Here is a 21,389-nt window from a genome sequence, read left to right on the forward strand (position 1 = left end):
CCCCCCGCCTACTCAAAGAATGCACATGTATGTCTATGCCTATCTCTTTTATTAGTTTCTTCCGGTCTAAGTTATTCCTTATCGCTTATAAAGCTACCAATCATCTCATTTTACTCTAGTGCAACGATTTAATTCTGAATTTTGTATATTGTCGCGCATACCCTGCTGGAGTATGCAAGCTGAATGAAGATACAGGCGGTTGCACTTTACGAAAGCATAAGCGGCGACGCGCGATGCCGAGACGAACTTCGTTCTCCTCTTCAGTCCCTTGCTCCGCCACACCATGTGGCATTACCCCTCTTCAAAAGAAGGAAGGAACGCATACATAGGCTTGACCTGAGAGCGCCGAGGTGCTCTAGGGCGAACAGATAGGGTATAGTCACAATCACTGTGGTGTACGATATAGTCACAAGGCACTGATGGACGAGCAACAACGAAAACTAACCGAAGCGGCTCAAAACGTCGAATATTAGGGGTTATAGTACGGTTTCAACCGAACAACGTGCACAATCTCAATTTGCGGTTGTCGGCGTCGGGGAGGCTGGCTGCCGTGAGGAAGGACTTCATAATTCCCGTCACTAATTCGCTGCAACACTCTGTAAGGTCCGAAGTAGCGACTCAAAAGCCTCTCGGATAGCCCGTTTCGGCACACGGGAGTCCAGACGAAAACTAGATTACCGGGTTGGAACTCAACATATCGATGGCGGAGATTGTAACGATGCGCATCGATGCCCTGTTGTTGCTTTATGTGAACTCGGGCAACCTGACGGGCTTCTTCCGTGCGTTGCACGAAAAGTTCGGCATGTTGGGCTGGTCGAGATGATCGATATTATCGTACGGCAGCATTGCTTCTAACATTGTCTGAACTTCACGGCCGTAAACGAGGTAAAACGGCATGAAGCGTGTTGTTTCTTGCGTAGCAGTATTATAGGCAAACGTTACGTAAGGGAGTATCTCGTCCCACGCCTTGTGCTGTACGTCTACGTACATAGATAGCATTCGGTCGGAACCGGCGAGAACGCTTATGCCTGCTTCCCTGACAACAGATTCGTGTAGTCGGTGATCAGCGATGTCCTTTCCAGACTTCTGAATTTCCGCGACGAACGGTAGCTGGTTGTATTTGCCTCGACATCTTGGCATATGTGTGAAATTTGTATCGCTTTCTAGGCAACTTCCGGATCTGCGAACTGGCTCCGCAGTGGGAGCTGCAGAGCACGCCACGTCTGCGCTGCTTGATTCGACTTCCTTGCAAACGTATTGAGCGCAATAATGGTAGAGCCCACACACTGCAACTTCAGCTGTCGTGATGGCCGTTCCGTGACGAATGTGCGCGGACTGCCTCCGTCTACGACACCTCTGATATATCGAAAGGCGACGTCTGTTACAGCCCAAGCTTGGAACGTCTGCAGGAGGACGCTCATCGATGAACCCTCGATGGTACGCCAATTCTTCTCCAAAGATGCGTACACAGTCGTTTTTTGCTTGGATTTCTTGTTGGTATTCTGGCAGTTGTTCTGCCGTTTTCTTGTGTCTTCTGGCTTACTTTTAGCGGATCACACCCACTCGTCGCATGACCTTCTTGGCAGGTAGAGCAGGTAGCCTTGCGTCTACAATCACACGCACTGTGACTTTTAGTCGTGCATCCAAATCACATCATGTCTCCTGATAAAATTTGCTTCTTTTGCGATAGTGGGAGATAAAGTGCGGAGTTTTCCGTGAAATGTTGACTCGAGGTACAATACATGCAGTTCTCAGGTACTTTCATAGTGTTCTTGTTGAGAAATGAAAACATAGTATTGGAGTCACGAAAATGGCGAGATTTGTTTGGCGCATTCTCTCTTCCTTGATTTGCAAACTGACTTTCCTCTAAGCTCCCCAACTCGATGGACAGGAAATTTAATAGGCGTTCCAGCTCCGTGATAGAAGCTGCATTACTGCTATCACTTGTCGCCGGAATGGTGGAATACTGGTGCTACTGTAACACTATATCGTGTGCTAAGGCCCGCAGCAACATGTCACACTACATTGTGGAAAAAGACACCTAGCTCAACCCCCAGGGTCTCCAGTCCACGGATGTTGATGGCGATCTGTTCGCACAGCTTGTGAGGAGCTCTCGGGTCACTTGAACAGACCGAAGGCAAAGTACGGTGCCTGGAGAAGTACTCCTATTCGAGTCTCGTTCCAGCGCCGAAGCGTTTGTTCAGTATATCGATGGCGTCCTTCTAGCAAGCTTCTATTGTAGGCAGTCCCACAATTGCTGAGACTGCGTCGCCTCTTAGGAAGAACCTCCGGCAGTTAAACTTGTCTGTCGCTGTGAGGCTTCCGTTGCGGTGAATAATGTGATCGAATTGCTCCCAGAAGTCGTTCCATCGACACAAATCACCAGCAAATGGGGCGATAGTAAGCTTAGGTAGCATGGTTCCAGAGACTCCCGCTATACTGGCTGTCGATGAAGTCAGTAGCTCCGGTGCTGCTAACGCGACAACACGGTCTCGCTTGCTACGCAGCTCACTCATGACGCTGGTCACGTTGTCCTTGTATTCCACAAAGGTGTTGGATTCTTGCACAAACTCTTCATCAACTATCTGGCTTTCTAGCTCCTGTTCGATCCTGTTCAGCTCATCGTTATTCACCTGCTGGCGTCATTAGGTAGTGTGGAGAGCTTCTGCGGTGGCTGTTTCATCGCGGAGAAGAGCTCTTGCCTCGTTTATAAGCCTGGTGTTTAGAGATTCTCCTGACGTCCGCTTGATCGCAGCCTCTTCATGATGGTCAGTTCACTCGTAGCCTTCCATGGTGTCCCGTCGTAGTACCCCGGTTTCGGCAACAAATGCACCGTGCTTCGGCACCGGGTTTCGGCACCCGGGTATCGGCACGCTTTACTGACAAGAAGTGAGGTTCGAAAGATCAGGCATTCTTTTCATTCATTGCCGTTCAGGTAGACCGTGGCTGCACGTGCTCGTAAGCACGGGCTTCCTCCAGGAAGGAAGCGCTTCTTCGATTCGAGACTGTGCTGATATTAATTCAACATGTGTGATTGGAGATTGTAGGGACAGTCCTTCGTCCTGCAGTGGACATAAAATAGGCTAATGATGATGATGACTATGATAGTACTATAGCATCTGCATTAGAAAAGGCCGTGCAATACATGGCAAGAAAGTCGGGAAAGCGTGCAGTGTGCGGGGGGTCCTTCAAGGCGGATGGGGGTTAGAATGAGAATGGTGAGGGAATCGAGTCAGTTGGCACACACTGTGATGTCGATGCTGGGCTGAAGAAAATGGAGCCTTACCAGAAAGAGCTTGTGAAACAGGTTGAAGAGCTCAAAATACACTAAACAGGCAGCGTGATGCACGGAAGGTAGTTGAAGAAAGAGTTCAGGGAACCGAGGAAACGCTAAACAGGGCCGCCATTTGGAACGAGAATGGTCGCGACAATGGAATGCGGTCCCCCACGTGACAGGAGAGGAAGTACCAGCAAAGCACGTGGAATGCGTGGAAAGTGGGGAAGAGGTAGCTGGAAAGAGCGAAACCTACCTTCAGACCACCCCACACAAAAAGCTGGAGCGCGGGGGTCAGTGCCCCTTGTCGAGTCCGAATCACAAGGAAAAGGACAAAAGGAAGCAGGGAGAGGTTGGAGAGTGTGAAATGGCTTTTATCGCCGCCGGCTCAAACCTGGCTAGATGTTTATAAGCAATTGGGGAGTGAATGAAATGCGATAGAAGAGTGGCTGCGGGGACCTTTTCAGGGCGCACGCTGGGTTCTGTCATGGAGCTAGCAAAGGCAAAGCTCGCGGAGAATGCCCATGTGCGAAACGTTGTCCTAGTGCCAGGTGGGCTAAATGACGTCCTAAACAGGAAAGCCACGGGACAAGTCCAGCGCTTGGTGAAGGGGGTGGACTACTTGCGCGAACTATCCCTTAAGGAGCAGATTGTGGTGTGTACGGTGCCGGTGTGCCTGTATGTGACAGTCACGTACAAAGAGCCTTGGCGGCTGCTAATGAGGCGGTATGGAAAATGAGCCAAGATAAATGTTTCGAGGTTGTCGAAGTAAACAGGGTGGTGAGAAGATGTGGTGGTATTGACTTAGGGACAGTCTACAATAACCCTACAATTCCGATAGTTCCGGGGGAAAGAGGAAGGCATCGATGCTTGTACCACATCCCTCGAAAACCACTTGATCCACCCTCCGGTGTTGACGGACAGGACATACAGAGTGGCATAGAAAATGCATGACGTGCTAGTTCGATATACGCCGAACAAAACGCCCAATGCAGAGAAAGTGATTCCATGCCTCATCTTCATGAGAAGCAGCAGAAGCTTGCTGTCCACCGCCAGCTCCAAGTACCTCTCGTCAGGAAGCTGTAAAATGAGAGGTATTTTGTGAGCATAAGATTTACAATAGTGATGAAACCAACCTTCAAGCTTTTTTGTGCTTGCTTATTTAGAAACTTTCGCATTTTGCAACCAATGTTCAGCTGATGTAGTGCTTTACGTGTATGAATGGATTCTTCAAACCGTGTAATGTCTGAACACAATCAGGCGGTACTATGGTGCGGGTAGACATCCCTCCCAAGTTTTTTGAAGCTCCTCTGGTCTGTGCATCTGGCACATTGATGCAAACACTCCTGTGTAGTGCTGTTTTGTGTCTCACATCTACACTCTCATGTGAATTTCGCAGTTGACAATGATGTTCATATTTGCCCCCAGGGGCTTGAGAAGAACAGGGAAAATTGCACTCCTGGCTTATTCGATCCTAGCCCATCTGACAGGCCAGAGGTTCAGTCGTCTTGCAAAGCTTTTCTGAGATCTGTATTTCGAACTCAAAATCTGATTTCATAGATAAATTGACACACTGATGCTGGAGGACCATGCTACGAGTAAAAAACTAGTTGCCCAATGAAGTGCATTGTGAAAGGATGGACAGATGCACCGGATCTCAGGGCACCACCATGTTCTTCACCAAAAGTTCAACGGATGCACGCACAGAGCCAGCGTTTGAACCCAGCAAGAACAGACGCTATTTCACTGTCGTCTGGTGAAATAAACCGTTTCCAAAGGCTGACTTTCTCCAGTACCTAATATGTTTATGCACCTCGTACGAACAGCTTGTCTTAAAATTTGAGTTTGGGCACGTGGTTTCTTATTCAGAGGAAGGTCCTAAACTTTGAATGTGCTAAAATAATTCTCCATAACGAACCTTACATACCGATTGTGTGCCACGTCGAGAAGACCTAACAAGGCACACCAAGACAGAAAAGCCCATGCATGGGTCACAGCGGTATCCCTGGGGAACTAGGTGAAACTCAATGAACGTTCATTGTGATGAACGAGAAGGGAACCACCATCGCAGGATTTTCATAGGGATAGTAACAGTAAGGAATGGACCCTACAGGATTGTACGTTGCCTGGGGGACATGAACTGTGAAGGGGCGGCTGACAAAGCCCAACTTTTTTCACGCAGCCATTCGCGACCCGAGCATGCACCTAAAAAGGATGCACCTATAGATGAACGTGTATCACATCAGCATATCAATGCTTCAATTCAAGTTAAATTGAGTAACTTGTGAATATGCTCTCGTTGGTGCCATTTGGAAGCTGATCTAACGTTTACCTACGGGCGCAGAAGCATCGTTACTGTCCCCCCAGTCAGGTTTCTGAAAGCATCGTCGTTTTCCTTGTCGACAAAGCACTGGTAGCCATAAAAACCTTTGGGTTGGTGGTCTTCCAAACGCAATGCAGTGACACTTGTGTCAGTTGTTGCAGGATGTTCAGGTGCAACGAATTCACCCTGGGTGGATGCGTCGCATGCACCGGCAAACAGGGTGCAGGCGGTCTTCAGGACCCCTTTGCTATGCGCTTGCTATGTCCCTAGCGTCTGAGTTGAGACCTGCATAATATTGATGGCGTGTTATAATTTTCAGACTCGAGAACAAGCTGTTTTCTAGCTTTACCTTACCCTAGAATACCGATTGTTTGCCACATCGAGAAGACCTAACCAAGCATACCAAGGCACAAAAGCCCATGCAAGGCTCGCGGCAGTATCCCTGGAGAACTAGGTGAAACTGAATGAACGTTCATTGTGATGAACGAGAGGGTAACCACCATCGCAGGTTTTTCATAGGAATTTCACAGTCCTATCGTTCTACACTCGATAGGACTGTGCACGTTTCGTCTTCAAGATTGCTCTTCAGTGTATCATTACTTTATTTTGTGCAGCATCAGCGTGATGTGCTTTTAACGGGGACAGTAAAGCCTGCTTTTCGTTTCTTTTTGGCACAAGTTCGCCACAATAAATGTTCAGCTTTTTGTGATTCACTGGCGCATCGTTTGTCATTCATGACAATATGTCTGTTCTGTCTTTTAGCTTTCAAACACAAGAAGCACCCATCCTGTATTCTTTTTTATATTGCCTGAAAATTCTGAGTGGACACATACTCGGTACCTTATGGTACTACAGCCGAACCTACCTCAACTCCTTGCAGTTGTTTCGGTTCGTTATTCCTATCGGTGCCTTCAGATTCCTCTAGCGGTAGTGTGACTGCTGGTAGTGGAGCAGCTGGCACGTCCACGGTAGTCGTAGGTGGTCCAACATCTTTGCCAAACGTGGTACACCACGTTTGGCAAAGATGTTGAGGAGCGGGCGAGATGCAGCAATTGTTGCGGCTGTTCTCTGCTTCCTAATTCTAAGAAGAAAAATGCACACCGTAACTTCTCTAGATAATCGCAATGCAGGCTGGAATAGACCGAGCAAATGTCTAATTAGGGGAGTGGCACTGCTACTGTTAGTTTTGCACAGTTGCAATCAGCAATGTTTGTCTCACACTGCCATAACACGCACAGACTGACGTGCTGCAGTAGAACTACTTTAGATTGGAGCAATCTCGTTTACAGCCAACAGGTCCCTATCATGAATCTGCTCCACCTCCCTGTCAGGCTCCGGTGAAAAACGAAAACAAACAAACTAAAAGTAACGTCTGTCAGATCTCTTAAAACGAGAATAAACAGACTTGATTTTTGTTCCGCATGCAACTCTGTCTCCATGCTGCACACATTGCTCGTTTATTCACCCCGGAATGACTACTTCCACTGCTGTTTACTCCCAAGAATGTCCCACTCAAGAAGCGTGCGCACTTGCCCATCTCGTCTGTTTGAAGTCACTGCGCTTTTCTTCTTTTGCGGGAATAATGGTGTAAGCCAAACTTTGCTCTAGCAACCTCTCAAAGGTTCCGAGTGCCATATGGCTACCCCACCGTACTGTTTCTGCCTTAATTATGGGAGCTCTTCGAGGAGCCCGACCACATCGTCCCGCAACCTCTCGGAGAGGGTAGTTTCGACCCCGAGTTTGCGCACCTCTGCTCAAGCGGCTTCACCTTTGCCAGCACTAGAGTGAAATTGGTCACATGAACCATCGAGCACATCGACTGACGAAATCATGGCTCGGGTGTCACCAAGAAATTATCACATCTAAAAATGTCAACACCTGATAGCTAGCTAAAAAGATAATCTCGAACTGGTGGAGAAGGCGAAATGAGGACGTAAGTCACAGCATCAGGTTGCAGTCGAACATATTCAGTAGAACGAAGTCGGGACTTGTGGTCCTCGGTCGGGTCGGCAAAGTAATGGGACAGTTCAAGGCGAAGAGTGCCGGCTGCACAGTGAATAAGTGCTGAATGGGCAGTCAGAAAGTAGATTCCAAGAGTCACTTCCTGGGGACACTCGACCAGTAGGGTGAACTGGACTAACACTGGACGGCCGGCAATGGTAACATGGGCGGTGCACATTCCCATCACGGCTTTTGTGCAGCCATTAGCTACTCAGATAGCAGGCGACTCGGCAGGTGTCAAAACTTTACGAAGACGGCTGCGAAGGTCTGATCACATAACCCACACCTGAGCGCCCGCATCGAAGAGGGCTTGAACGGGTACATCATGAACAAAAATTTCTAAAAGGTTCTGTCGAGCAGAAGTGGTCAGCAGAGGTTTTGCAGTCGGAGTCGTCAATGCATCCGCACCTCGGGGGGGGGGGGGGGCTGCATTGCTTAGTTTCCCGAGAAGCGGCCCGCGTAGGACGGGGACGACGGACGAGGAGGTGTGGGCGAACAGGACTGACGGCATTATTTCCCCGAGGTGGAATGCCGGCATGATATGGTTCAGAGAGGGGCGATAGAGGCTGAGGGTCTCGGTCGAAGCGGCGATTAGCATATGGTCGAGGCGAGGAGTAGGAGCGGCTACTACGGCAGTGGCGAGACATGTTACAAACCCGGGAGCAAGCAAAGCAAATTAGCGTATCATTCGGTGTTCGCCACTCAGAGGGGTTCCGATATCGTTTCGGGAACGACTGTCGAGGTGCAGCAGAGGCCATGACAGGAGAGGTAGGCGTGTGACGTGGGAGGACGGCAGGCTGGATGCCCATGTTTTTAATTTCTTGGCGGACAAAGGTTGAACAAGCGAGATGGTCATGTTTTCATACGTATGGGGGTAGTGAGAGCTTGGAGCCATAGCCTCAAGTTCGCCACGGATAACCTGCGTCAAGCTTGGCGTTGTAGGCGAATGTGACGCTTGTGCGTCGTCGCAGGAGGAAGCGGCAGCCGCATTCGGACGTCGATCAGAGCGTTGTACGATGTGTTTGTTCTTCGCTTGCTCAATATTCCGGCATTCCTTAATGATGGACTAAACCGTTGAGCAGTTCCTGCAAAGCCGGAGGTCGAACGCATCGTCCGCGATGCTCTTCAATATGTGTCCGACTTTGTCGGCCTCCAGCATGTCTGCGTCCGCTTTACGGCAGAGAGCCAGAACGTCTTGAATATACACGGCGTACGACTCGGTTGATGTCTGTGCATGAGACGCTAGCTCTTGCTTGGCCTCCATTTGATGTCCCACAGATCTTCCGAAAGATCGCGTTGCTTTTCCTTGCAGGAGTCCCAGCTTCTAATGTGGGCTTCATGCGTCTCGAACCATACCTTCGCGGTATCTCCCAAATAAAGACCACGTTGGCCAGCAAAAGTGTGGCACCCCACTTGTTCTTACCTACGTGTTCATACGACGTCAGCCAATCTTCGCCGTCAACCTTGCCAGTACCGATGAAAATTCCCGGGTGACGTAGCTCGGTTACCACTACTTCCGCTGGTGTCTGAGTGGTGGAGGCAGCGTCAGTAGCTATAACAGCAGAACCGATGTGACGGTCGCTTTGGAGATCCAGGGCCGACTTGTGGCGAGGGTACCGAGCACCTCCACCAAAATAGATATATTTACAATATATACAATTACGGGGTTGTAGCTCAGTAGTTACGGTACCACCATTTACCAGTCTTCGAGACACTTCGACCTCCTCTTCACCTCACAACGTCCTTTCGTCCCCAGCGGCACAAACTCGTACGTGACAATATGATCGACCCAGCCGGTAAATTCTGTTTGCCACCGAACTTCACGTGGATCAAAAAGCCATTGCTACACAGTATTCGGCTGTGCGTTGCTTTCATCCATCGCTACGCGCATCTCATCGGCTTGTCAAACAACCCTGATTGCGAACACCTCCAGAAGATGTGCGAGGCGAACGTGCATGCTATCGATCTCTAGCTCCTCATGGGCCTTCGCTGTCGCCGCTTTGATGTCTTATTTGAGCAGCGTCGCCCAATGCACCAGGCCGACTGACGCGTCCTGGATGTGGGACCGCTCCTTTCTGATTTTGCGAAACTTATCTCCGTCCTTGGTGAATTTGCCTAAGCGCCTGGCTCATCACGTTGATGCGAGTCACTGGTATGTTGTGATCACTGCCTGAATCGTCATTCCGGTTGTGCCAAGGCAAAGCCCCGACTTTCTTGACAGAGGTCAAATCTAGCGTGGCGTGCCTCGAACATGAATTGTCGATCTTGGTCGGGAGCACCGGGTCAGTGGCGAGCGTGATGTCATGATTAGCCGCGGCCTGCCAGAGGTCATCTTTGCGCGTCGTTCGCAAGTAACCCCACGCCCGGTGCGGGGCGTTGAAGTTGCCCGTAACGACGAGCGAGGAACCACCAGCATTACGAGCTGCCCTGCTAAAGAGCGGTGCAAACCTCTGTTTTAGATCCTTAGGTGAAGAGTAGATGTGGACTATAAAGATGCTACATTTAAGCTGACCACTCGGAATGATTTCGACAAAGGAACGCTAAGAAATGCAGCAGTTTCATCCGAAAGGCGAAGCATTGATTTCGTTAGCAAATTAGTAGGCAGGCGTACGAACTAAGGATAGTAGTTTATCGGACGTATAATCCCGTGAACATTTGCTTGCTAAATATATTAGCTAGCTTGGTGTCACGCAGTCACAAGCAAACATGACCACATCTCGCTCGACGACCGCGGAAACCCGCTGTCAAAAGGCTGGCGTGAGAAAGCGCGGCAGCAGTAGCGGCCGCATTGACCTTTGTGCTGCTTCTCGCATGAATGGAAACTACGCCGTAAAAACAGCGCGCAGCGGACTCTGCCCCTGTCCAAGATGACTTTCAAGATGCAGCGGCCCGGGCAGACGCGTGCGACCGCCTGTGTCCCCAAGAGTAAAACGCCCTCCCCCCTCCCTACCTTACCTGCGCAAACTTGCACGCGAGGGAAGACGCGCAGTTCCTCCCGCTTTTCTCGCTTGCATGCGCGAGATTTAGCCACGATCGCCGGTTAACCCTGGCACGCTTTCCATCGTACAATATACGAATCCTCACGGTGACGCCGAAACCAGCAGCGTGTCCATGTTATTGCTATGGCATTAAGACTGCCCTTTTGCTGTCAGTTTGGCGCGCCACTGTGCGTTGTCTCGACAGCATCGCGCGGTTCTGAACATTTGGGGCACGCTAAAAATCCCCTGGTGATCATAATTATGCCCACTTCGGCGTGCTACATAACGGCATCGTGGTTTTGGCCAATAAAACGCCGCAATTCATTCATCATGTTAGCGCGCGTGCTCTTTGCTTGTTTCTCTCTGCGCTCAATCATTTGCGCGTGCTGGCTTTCTGGACGCACGTGGCCCTCGCGTTGTGCAAGCTTGCCCTCTCGTTTATTGCTCGTGGCGCTTGCGTTGCGCGAGCTCTCTCTATCTGAAAAGAGTAGGTGAACGACATATTTAAAATAATGATAAATGATCTTTATTTTGTACGACTACAAGCAATCATTAGTGCAATTGGTTGCAAAGGCTCGCAGACAATAAACTAAGTGTTTTGTTATATACTGTGCGAAATTGCTAATTGTGTAAACTACTAACCGTTGTCTTGCTGTCAAGAGGCTGCCTCACAAGCTCGCAGATAATGGGCAGAACTGCCGAAAGATACCTACGATATTTGCTCTTTAAATTTCTGGCAAAACATGGTGTAGCTTGAAACTGCATTTCTGCACAGCCCACGGTGATGTTTTTCATCACCTGGTCCATGCAGCGCATTTCTTCCAGAAAGGCGCCAGCAGTGAGTTAACGGACCCGTAGGTCCGAAGCTTATTAAACTTTATCCTCGTCTACGTAAGGGGCCACTCGATTTACAACGCCTATGAAAATCGGCACGCGAACACAAAAATGCACAATTTCACTCCATGGGCACATCGCGGCGCTTGCTTCATCTGTGAATCGCTTTGAAATAGGCAGTTAAACGTGTTGGTATCTGTGTTATCTGTTTTCGACGCTGCTGTGGCACTGAGCGACCAAAAAAAAAAGTGAATGCCTACCAAGCTTATGGGATGACGGAGCCAGGCTTGCCAAAGTGTAAATACAAACACCGGTAACAGGCACTCGAACGCAAACGAGCACACCGTTGTGCTCACGTGAAAGGAGACGAGCGGCGATGTTGGGATCTCTCCAGTAGGGTGTCGGCGCCGGTGTCGGGGGCCGAAATTTGAGGTTGCCTCATGTGTGGCCTTCGCTCGTCGAGACTGTGTTTGGAGCTCACAACCACAGCCAGCCGGCTCTAGCGCGCCTGCTGAGAAGCGCCATGATTGTGAAAACGATTTGTGCGGTCGTGTCGCCGCGCCACTGTGTGTTGTCACTACGGCAGCGCACGTGCGTCTCTCGTTCGTTGCTCGCGGCACTAACGCTTTAGGGCTGCAGCGTCCGGGCTGATTGAGAAACTGAAGTGTGTAAACTACGATGCCGTTTCTCCGAAACTGTCTGACGCAAAATACATTTTTCATGGCGAGAACACCAAGAAGGGTGACCGACCGCTCTGTCTCTTAACTACGGCGTCGAACTAAATGTGCACATAAGACGCATTTAAAAGCGCCAAGTATGATTCGCTCATCAGCAACAAGAACCGCAACGTCGAGTATGCAGCATACCCCGATTGAATGCCAAATTAGCCGCAGCGCTTAGAATTGCGTGAAATAAAAACAAGTAAAATTTGTTTTCGATGCGAATCTCGCTAGCAGCCATTCTTGCGTGCTGCGTGCCACTCAATTTTTTCTTCGCGAACGCATCTGCATGCAAATTATCCCTTATTTTGTGCTATGATCTGTCTCTGAAACATAGGCAAGATCTTTTGTGCAACCGATTTGAAAGGCTTTGTGCATAGCAGTCACACTGCTCACCAGGCCCAATCACATTGAAAGTAAAATTGCGTCCCAAAAACTCCTGTTTTGTATACACAACATCGTTGCACGTTTAAAAAAGGGGAAAACTAAGAGCGCGTACTCCTGAACTTGCATTGGTCAAAAATGAATAACATCGCTCAGTAGGCGAAGGACGAGCCACGACTCAAGAACCGCAAATGCTTGTGAAGGATTAATTTAAACGTTTTTCAAAAACAGGCCGCACTGGCCAGCAGTGTAAGCTGCAACAGCTTTCGTTCTGTCACGCGGCAGTCTCTCACGTTCGGTGGACCTTGAGTAAAATTTCTACCGATAAGATTTGAACTTTGCATTGCTGCCGAAACATGCGATTACAATTGCTGCTTTTTCCGAATTGTGCACGCAACTTCGCGAATATATCTTACTAACTGTTCCTGCAGCGCACTTATTCCCGAAACGGGGCCAGCGTTCAGCCAACGCGCCCGTGCGTACGACGCTTACTGAACGTCATCGCTGTGTGGTTAGGGCCGCTCAATATATCCCTCAACACGTAACAAATGTAGGCCTGCGAACACAGAAAATGCACGATTTGATTCTTTGTGCTGGAAAAATAAACGGCGATGTATGGTTGTGTATATTTGAGGAAATAAAGTTCTCGCAGCCGACTTACCTATACCCCGTGTTCAACGCTATCGAGTGCCCCGGTGTTCTCAAGACTAGCCAATTCCAGATACTGGCTTTGGCGCCGTGCAAGTTATGTACGACTTGCAAGGTCAATATGCGCCTTTCCATATTGAGCTCATCGACCTGAAAGAAAATTTGACATGGGCGAGGAAGCGTTCACTTATTAATAATATTCATAACACGAACACGTCAGGATCTCTCTATGAAATCTAAAAAAAAATGCTATGGCAAGTGGCTTGATGTCTAAAGTACAACCCTCTCGCGATTTGCAGGGTAACAGTATACTTTTTTCAATTTTTAGTTCGGATGGAATCCATGCACCTCTGACGGAATAATTTATGACTCTTCGCACATCCTTTTGCGACTCTTTATATAATATTCTTTAACACGGCTGAAGTGACTATCCGGATCCGCCATGGGAAGTTTCCGAAGCACATTTGATAATTCAGCCTAGACATCTCCGTAAAATCATCATCAATAGGAGAAATCAACTTAAGGGGAGAAAAGTTTAAGAACAAATATGTTCCATCTCTTGCGGAGATAAAGTGCAGATTTATTGCGATGACGAAAATTTAGGTTCTACGTTTACGTACAACGGAATTATTTTCTTTATCTGAACAAGCCGAAAAGCGCGCGTTTGTCATTGGGTTTAGAAAGAAACTAGAACTGCTTTATGTCATATTCATATACTCCTTTCGACATCGTACTTCTCATTGTACTTGCAAAGAATGTATAGCCTGGCCAGCTCTTAGGGTGTCGTTGACGTATCAGTTTCTTTCAAGAGGCTATTCTTCGGCTATAATCCTGCAAGCCGTCATCTTCAATGAGAACGAAGAGGACATATCTGGATGCATCTTTAACAAATGAAACTCCAAGTCAGCTTTTCTACAGAAATTGCTTAAGGAAGAAGAAATGCTTAATTTTGTTGTTCAGAACACGCTTCAGATGAGCAAGCCAATAATATCCGCAAACTGTTTAGAAGTTTACTGTATTTACGTTCCCGGGGTGGGGGGGGGGGGGGGGGTGAGACACAAAGTTTATAACCGGGAATATAAAGTCACAAATCACCGTATCGTGGTCACTATTTGTAGCATAATCTAACCGTCGACCAAGAGCGTACGCAAAGACCTTAACCTGAGGAAGTAAAAGCGGCTATAGGCGTCGGGTGACCTTGGTAAGGCGTCAGGTGTGTGTGCGAAGTGCTGGCGAACAGCGCCGCGAACGGCAGACGTCACAGGAGTGAAGCAGACGAACGGAACCAAGGCGCTTGCGGTGCTTACAGCGATTTCGAACTGCATCTTTTAAGGCCTGACATACCGGAAAAGGAATTTTCGTCTGTCTGCTTTTGAGGATGGTCGCCACTTGTATGAGTCAATCCACATTCTTGGCCCCAGGTACTATATAAAGCAGAGTGCTAGTGCAAATTGTGACGCAAATAGACCCGCCAACAGAGCTCGGCGCGGTAAGCTAAGACGTAGAGCTGAAGAATTTAAATTGCAGATATTATTTGCGGTGCGCATTGACATTGTCGCGTACCTAATCATGAAAATTTGGAAAGAGCGGAAAAATTTCACCGGCGATGTATGAAAAATGTACAAAATACATGCCATTGAGTATGCATCATGCGGCCGCTCGGTGTGTGTCACTGGATATATGCCCCAGGAGGCAACGGAAATCTGCTGCTTATCAATGAATCTTATTTAGCGTCAAGTTCGGCCACTGCAATTATGACAACATCGCACTTACACGGTGACGTTCACGTATTGCGATTTTTCTTGCGAATGAGGCTGGCATCGACGTTCTGTTTTATTTAACTTTTCGACTCACAAAAGGCTCATAACTGCCAAATGTGACCTTCTACACCCAGTTCGTGCTCTTTAAGAGGAAGCTTTAGCTCGAGTACTCCTATCTAAATACATGTAAAAGGAGAATACGTTTTTCTCGGCAACCACTGCACCAAATTTGATGAAGTTTGTTGCATTTAAAAGACAAACTTAAAGTCTAGTGACTGTTAGTTTCGAATTTTCGAGTTAGATTGTCAATTTTTTATCAAAAATTGGCAAAAATCGAAAATTTTTAAAAAACGAGACTATCAAGTTTACAACTCTGTAACTCAACCATTAAAAATGATAATACAATTCTGTGAATTGCATCTAATAGTACATCTAAAGCGGACAAAATTGATATGTGACACATGAATATAAAAAAGTTTAATCATAGGGAAATACAACTTTTGCAAAACCGTTGTAACCAACGTAACAAATTCACGTAAGATGTAGAATGACATATTGAGTTTGTCCGCTTTGAATGATCTAATGGATGCCGTTTACAGAACCGCGATATCAGTTCTTGATGCAGAGCTATGAATTTGTAAACTTCGCGTTTCTATTTTTTTCAAGCGGTCAAATATTTGAAAATTGTTTTATAAGAATTCAAGCCCTAAATCAAAATTCCGCTTCCAACAGTCACTACAATTTACCTTTCTATTTCAAATGCAACAAATTTCATCAAAATCGGTCCAGGAGTTATGTCATAAAAACGTTTTTGCGTTTTACATGTATTTGAATAGGCCGCGTCGGAGTTGGGCCCGAGCTAAAGTTTCCTCTTAAGGGCTTTGCATGGGAGATATTCAGCTAAAAGGTTTTCGGTCATACTACAGCGATGCATGATGACTGCTCTCATTTTCTCGTTAATCATACATTGACGAAGTATTTCTAAGAAGACTGCGAGGGGGAGAAAGAGAATTCACTCGCATAGACCGTTGACCGTTACATCGGTAGTATACAGGTGAGGAATGCCGACAACCAAATTAAAGCTGCAAGCATGGACCGAGAATAATGGCATTTGGGGAGAACTTCAGAATGGCTTTAGAATAGTTAGGCGTTTCGATGATAACTTATTTGCTCTTACTCAGTGTATTGAAATTTAAAAAAAAGAAAGCATACTGTTATATTGGCCTTTTTCGACATTACAGGAGCATGTGAGAACGTAGACGGCCACATTTTGTGGGATATTCTGAAAGGGGAAGGCTTAGGCGGCAATTGTCTGCAGCTTTTGAGAGATATTTACCTACAAAATACAGTTCGCGTTGAATGTGAAGGGATAAGGGGCGAGGAGAAAGTTGATATCAACGAGAGACTGAGGCAGGGGTGCCCTTTGTCCCCAGTGATGTTTAGGATGTACATGGTGAGGATGGAGAGCGCGCTAGAAGGAAGTAATATCGCGTTTAATCTCTCATACTAAGAGGCGGGCACTGTAGTAGAGCAGCAGCTTCCAGGTTTTTTTTATGCGGACAGCATTGTCTTGGTGGCTAACAACCAAAGCCATTTGGGACGTCTGGCTTGTATCTATGGACAGGAAGGCGATAATTTAGATTTGAAATTTAGCGTTAGAAAATCAGGTGTTATGCAATACAAACAGTGAACAGACAGTGGAAATACAGGGCCAGGAAATACCTCAGGTGAAAGAATAAAAACATATTGGTATATAGATAAACGACGGCAATAGATATAGAGAAAAAAAAGAAAAAAACAATAACCGTAAAGGGGAAGATAAATGCAGCCATAATGAAGCACAGAGCGCGATGGGGATACAATAGGTACGACGTGCTCCGGTGTTTGTGGAAATGTGTAATGGTTCCAGGGCTTACTTTTGGAAATGCGGTTCTTTGCTTTCAATTGTGGGTACGATGAGGGCTCCATGACGACCAAAGGTCAGAGGGACACCTCGCATTGGGCGCTCACAGGAAAACTACAAATGAAGCTGTGCAGGGTGATATGGGCTGGACTAGTTTTGAAAGGAGGGAAACTCGCACTAAAATTGAATATGAAGAAAGATTGAGAAATATGGAAGAAAATAAATGGACTGGGATAGGGTTCAGGTATATATACTGGAAAAATATTGATTCACAGTGGAGGAAAAGAACTAGGAAGCTTACCAGCAAGTATGCGGCCTGTAGGGTGAGCAACACAGCAACAAAGAACGTCAAGCGCAAAAGTCAGAGAGGCTGAAATATTCTCATGGGTGGCGGCAATGGAAAAAAAACCTGACATCAGTAAGTACTTCTGTATGTTCCGTACCTCGCAACAGGACTTTGAAACATGGAGATCTAAGGCTATTGCCTTAAAAATTATATTTTCTGTTCGACAGCATAGAAACCCGAGGTTTCCCGCTAGAAGCCGAGCTGAGCTAGCAAAAGCTTTTCACACAAGCGACAACGGCTAAAGAAGCTTGTTGTAATCTAAACAAAGCCTAATCAGTAGTCAGCTGCCCACATTTGAACTGTGCTGCTGCTATGGCTTAGTAAAAACAAAAAGCGAAGAAGCCCGCTTTCCGACGCTGTGGAAACACAGCGGGCTACGAAGACCGGATGGTTGCCGCGGCACCGACCTGCACTGCAGCGCTGCTAGCGGCAGCCGCCGGCATTCATTGTATTCGGTGCCATCCGGGAGGCCGCGGACGCCACACTAGCCAGTATAATCTAGGCACTATAGTCCAGTCATTGTGGTATGATAACCCATCATTGTACTTTCTTGCTTGTGACAGGTTTTTTCCTTCAACTATTCACTAATGGGCCCGTATGTCAACCGTTCTGCAAAGTTAGGACGTCATTGGCTGGCGCAACTTTAAACGAGCGTAGCACATTTGTTCATTGTACCAGCAATACCGCCACTTCGTGTGTGTTCTCATTTGCAGGGCTTTCCCCATTAAACCAACTTTTTTAAGTTTCCTTGGGAAGCAGCAAAATTGTAATCCACGTTTTAATTTCCTCGATGAGGCGGTCCATTAGTTCTACGAAAAATCAAGATGCCTAATTGAATATTTTTCATTATACGCTACATCACTTTTCATTATTACTTTAATGTCCATTAGCTGCTGATTAAGCAAAGCATATCAATGTGGAACGAATTCTCGCAATGTCAGTACTCGTTCGAGACATGTACTGTCAAGCTTGCAGTTAGAATACACTCTCGTTTACCATAATTATTATGAAAATGCTGGTTCATGCATTGAAGCACAAAAAAGAACTATGCACATAATGCATTTCATTGGACACTTTCAACTTTTATTGAAACTGCCCTATATTATAGACCTGAAATTTTGTTCTTAGTCGACATGCCTACCACACTTAATAGGCAAACTTCGTAGCTTGAAATATGTGCTATAAAGTGGTTAAAAGGTAAGTAGCCTAATTATGTCATTTATTCAATTAAGTATTTCGATAGCTCATCGAAGCATTGGCAGTCACTTCGAATTATTTTGATCAATGTTCAGAATTGTGCCATCCACAACAGGCAATTTTTAAACAATTTGGCGTCAAAAAAGAACATGTATATCCCAAAGCTTATTCCGATTCTGAACAAAAATGTTGCCTGGTGTCAACATAAAAGTGTGGCCCTACGAAAAGCAGACGCTTGTAAATTACCATTCAGCATGTCTGTGGCACAAAAAGGAATAAGAAATGAGCTTTTCTGCCAACAAACAATTTACTTATCGATAACAATGGCCTCGGTATGTGGGTCACAGATAAGAGGTCGGTCACGCATCGTTCTATCTATTCGTAGTTGAGCTTGCTGGTTCAACGCTGCAAGTCTGAATTTGCTCAACGCTTCACGCTACGCACGAGTAGGCACATACGCACAAATTTATGTGATTATTCAGATACATCACATGCCCCCACCATAAGATTGACACGTGTACTTTATCGGGCGACCACGTTTCGCCACTTAACAAATGTAATCGCACAGCGCGGGACGCGCCTGCATGTATATGAAGTTTCTGGAAAGCTATAGATGCTTCTACCCGGCTGTCTGTTGTCGCCGAACCTTGTGTTATCTGATTTCATCGCGTGCCGCGAATGGTGTAGAACTTTGTGGAAGGCGCGCGGGTCCGAACGATTAGTCTGGAACATTCGACGACTGCTGTATAAAAGCCGACGCGCTTGACCCGCTGATCAGATTATCGACGATCGCCGACTGTGTTCGCCGCTCTCGTTGTGCTTTCAGTGTAGCCTGCTTGTGTGCACAGGTTCGCCAAATAAAAGCTAGTTTTGCCTTTCACAGTATTGCTACTGTGTTCCTTGACGTCACGACCACGTGACGTCTCGTGGAGGTGCTTTTCGTCCATGTACCGGACGCCCCCGACAAGCCGTGATCCAAGCCCGGACCATAAAGAGAGCACCAAGGTAGTCACGGACCATCGAGCAAGCCGTCGTCTACAACATCTGCACCCGGAGCACGGATTTCTTCCTGAGAAGACCAAGAAGATAGTGGCCAAGACAACCACAATGGCTGCCCCAGTCTCACCCATCGTACTTCAACAACCCAGAGAGCCGCCTACCTTCCGTGGAGCTACGTCGGAGGATCCTGAAACCTGGCTCGAAACCTTCGAAAGGATCTCGACCGTCAATAACTGGAGCTCTGAGGATAAGCTACGACACGTGTACTTCTCCTTGGAAGATGCCGCGAGGACTTGGTTCGAGGACCGGGAGTCCACCCTAGCAACATGGGACCTGTTCCGCAGTAACTTCCTGAGGACGTTCACGAGCGTTGTCCGAAAAGAAAGGGCCGAAGTTCTGCTGGCAACCCGAGGCCAACTACCCAATGAGACCATCGCCATCTTCACAGAAGAAATGACCCGTCTTTTCCGGCACGCCGACCCGGAAATGACCGAAGAGAAAAAAGTGCGTTTCTTGATGCGAGGCGTCAAGCAAGAACTTTTCGCCGGACTAATCCGAAGCCCACCGAAGACCGTAGCTGACTTCCTGACAGAGGCTACGACGATTGGGAAAACGTTACAAACGCGCACTAGGCAATATACCCGCCAAGCGCTCACGCCAAAGTGCGCTATCCAAACGCTGGGCTCCGTTGATCTTCAAGGTACCATAAGGGCCATTGTGCGCGAAGAATTCCGCAAGGTCCTGCCTTCGTCGCAACCTCAAGTAGCCTCGATCGCTGACATTGTAAAAGATGAGGTTCAGCGATCGCTGAGAGCTCCTGAGGTGCAACCTCAATTACCGCAGCCCCAGCCAGAAGCGATGACCTACGCCGCCGTCGCACGCCGTCAAGGTCCCCCTCCGCGACCGCGCCAGGGCCCTGTCACGCCGCAGTTCCGTCGTCCGCCGCCGCCACCACGACCACCCGTCGCCCAGCGCACCTACGCGATGAAGACCGACATTTGGCGCACCCCCGACCACCGCCCGCTCTGCCACTACTGCGGCGAAGCCGGCCGCGTCTACCGACGATGCCCATACCGGGAGATGGGACTGCGAGGTTTCGCCGTCAACGCTCCGCGCCCGCAGCAAGGTGAACGCCCTCGCGATATCGCCGACTACCTCACCGCTGCTCAGTAAAGCCCTCGACGACCGTCCCGTTCGCCGTTACCAGGCCGCTACCTATCGCCGCAGCGCCGACCATACACCGGCCCAGCCCGAGGCCGGTCTGCAAGCCCATATCCGGAAAACTAAAAGCAGCAACCGATGGAGGTGCGGTTGCTGTTCTTCGAACTGACGAAGATCCTCCGCCGCCGACGAAGACGACGAAGAGACCATCTCGACGACATAATGACATGACGCCATCCCGATGAAGTCAGAAAGCCAAGACTGCACCGACGAAAGAGGACTTCACCACTCGACGTTCCAGCTTCAGTTCAGCACGACGCAGCCCTTATCCGACGCCAAGACCTAACTGCAACGCCAGACAGAGAACCACCGACCTCGACGTGCTTCTCGACGGCCACGCAGTTGCCGCCTTAGTGGACACAGGGGCTGATTACTCCGTCATGAGCGGACACATCGCCGCCCAGTTGAAGAAAGTTAAGACCGCGTGGGAAGACCCTCAAATTCGGACCGCTGGAGGACACCTCATAGCGCCGACTGGAATCTGCACGGCAAGAATTATCATTCATAACCGGATTTACCCTGCCACCTTCGTTATCCTGCAACAGTGTTCACGAGACGTCATTCTCGGCATGGAATTCCTGAACCAACTCGGCGCAATCATCAACCTGAAGTCGAAGTCAATAACGCTGTCGGAAGATCAAGCGATACCGCCGGAGAGCCCTCGTAGTAACCACGCATTGAGTGTGCTCGAAGATCAAGTGAGCGTCCTGCCTCGCTCCAGCATTGTTATCTCGATTGGCACCAAAACGCCCGCTGACGTAGAAGGCGTCATCGAAGGCGACCAACGTCTACTGCTCGACTC

General features: G+C 48.1%; 1 pseudogene; it reads right to left on the reverse strand.

Annotated features, from left to right (window-relative positions):
• Positions 1–4,078: 4,078 nt before the first annotated feature.
• On the reverse strand, positions 4,079–11,852 carry LOC142578448 (uncharacterized; annotated as a pseudogene).
• Between the last annotated feature and the right edge of the window lie 9,537 nt (positions 11,853–21,389).

This window comes from Dermacentor variabilis, chromosome 4 (genome assembly GCF_050947875.1).
Source record: "Dermacentor variabilis isolate Ectoservices chromosome 4, ASM5094787v1, whole genome shotgun sequence".
NCBI lineage: Eukaryota > Metazoa > Arthropoda > Arachnida > Ixodida > Ixodidae > Dermacentor > Dermacentor variabilis.